General features: G+C 43.2%; 1 pseudogene; it reads left to right on the forward strand.

Annotated features, from left to right (window-relative positions):
* Nucleotides 1-349: 349 nt before the first annotated feature.
* On the forward strand, nucleotides 350-1,750 carry LOC100413371 (disintegrin and metalloproteinase domain-containing protein 21-like; annotated as a pseudogene).
* The last annotated feature ends 486 nt before the right edge of the window (nucleotides 1,751-2,236 follow it).

The raw sequence follows: 2,236 nt of genomic DNA on the forward strand, positions 1-2,236 counted from the left end.
ATTTAAGTACCCATCTTCTTCTTCTTTTTTTTTTTTTTGAGACGGAGTTTCACTCTTGTGACCCAGGCTGGAGTGCAATGGTGCAGTCTCGGCTTACCACAACCTCCACTTCCTGGGTTCAGGCAATTCTCCTGCCTCAGCCTCCCGAGTAGCTGGGATTAGAGGCACACGCCACCATGCACAGCTAATTTTTTGTATTTTTAGTAGAGATGGGGTTTCACCATGTTGACCAGGATGGTCTCGATCTCTTGACCTCGTGATCCACCCGCCTCGGCCTCCCAAAGTGCATTGTGCCACATTTGAACACCTGACTTATATGATAAACAGTAACAAGATACAATTCCCAGCTATGAGATGTGGCTTAACAGAGAAGGAAGTAGCATGCCAACAGTTGGAATCTGAAGAGGCTGAGAACTCAGCTCTGGAACCAAATTCTGCTGGTGACTGGGGGACCCATGCATGGTTTCTGGAGCTGGTTGTTGTGGTGAACCATGATTTCTTCATTTACTCTCAAAGCAACATCTCAAAGGTACAAGAGGATGTATTTCTTGTTGTCAACATAGTGGATTCCATGTATAAGCAATTAGGTACTTATATAATTTTGATTGGAATTGAAATTTGGAATCAAGGAAATGTTTTCCCAATGACAAGCATAGAACAGGCCCTGAACAATTTCTCTCAATGGAAACACATCAGTCTTTCTCAGCTACAGCATGATGCTGCACATATGTTCATAAAAAATTCACTTATAAGTATACTTGGTTTAGCCTACGTTGCAGGGATATGTCGTCCACCTATTGATTGTGGAGTTGATAATTTTCAAGGAGATACCTGGTCTCTTTTTGCCAACACTGTGGCCCATGAGTTAGGTCATACTTTGGGTATGCAGCATGATGAAGAATTCTGTTTTTGTGGGGAAAGAGGGTTGCATCATGAGTACTTGCAGAGTGCCTGCAGAGAAATTCACCAATTGCAATTATGCTGATTTTATGAAGACCACTTTAAACCAGGGATCATGTCTGCATGATCCTCCCAGATTGGGGGAAATCTTTATGCTAAAGCACTGCGGGAATGGCATGGTTGAAAGAGAAGAGCAGTGTGACTGTGGATCTGTACAGCAATGTGAACAAGATGCCTGTTGTCTGTTGACCTGCACTCTGAGGTCTGGAGCTGCCTGTGCTTTTGGGCTTTGTTGCAAAGACTGCAAGTTCATGCCATCAGGGTAACTCTGTAGACAAAAGGTCAATGAATGTGACCTTCCAGAGTGGTGCAATGGATCATCCCATCAGTGTCCAGAGGACAGATATGTGCAGGACGGAGTCCCCTGTAGTGACAGTGCCTACTGCTATCAAAAGAGATGTAATAACCATGACCAGCATTGCAGGGAGATTTTGGGTAAAGATGCAAAAAGTGCATCTCAGAATTGCTATAAAGAAATCAACTCTCAGGGCAACCGTTTTGGTCCCTGTGGTATAAATGGCACAACATACCTAAAATGTCATATCTCTGATGTCTTCTGTGGGAGAGTTCAATGTGGGAACATGAGAGACATTCCTCTTCTCCAAGATCATTTTACTCTGCAGCATGCTCATATCAATGGTGTCACCTGCTGGAGTATTGACTATCATTTAAGGATGAACACACCTGACATTGGTGAAGTAAAAGATGGTACAGTGTGTGGCCCAGGGAAGATCTGCATCCACAAGAAGTGTGTCAGTCTATCTGTCTTGTCACATGTCTGCCTTCCTGAGACCTGCAATATGAAGGGAATCTGTAATAACAAACATCACTGCCACTGTGGCTATGGGTGGTCCCCACCCTACTTCCTGCACAGAGGCTACGGGGGTAGTGTCGACAGTGGCCCAGCATCTGCAAAGAGAAGAGTTTTCTTGACAGTGATTATGATTCCTTCTTTGTCTATTTTGGTTTTCCTGTTTACTGTTGGGGTTCTTACGTATCTAAAACAACGTTCTGGTCCCAAGGAGACTAAAGCTCATTCATCAGGTTAAGAGAATGTCTCTAATTTAATATTCCAGGCATTATTACACTTTAGTGTCTTGGCAGTAGAAATGTTAGTACATCCCTGAAAGTCAGCACATTTCTGACCATTCCCAGAACACTGCAAAGATCTTCCCTTACGTCAGTACCACAAACATTGTCATTACGTGAAGGTGATTCTTTACATGTTTCTATCTATTGTTCATTGTTTTAAGCAGCAAGTAAAGGTACATCCTTG

This window comes from Callithrix jacchus, chromosome 1 (genome assembly GCF_049354715.1).
Source record: "Callithrix jacchus isolate 240 chromosome 1, calJac240_pri, whole genome shotgun sequence".
In the NCBI taxonomy this organism is placed as follows: Eukaryota; Metazoa; Chordata; class Mammalia; order Primates; family Cebidae; genus Callithrix; species Callithrix jacchus.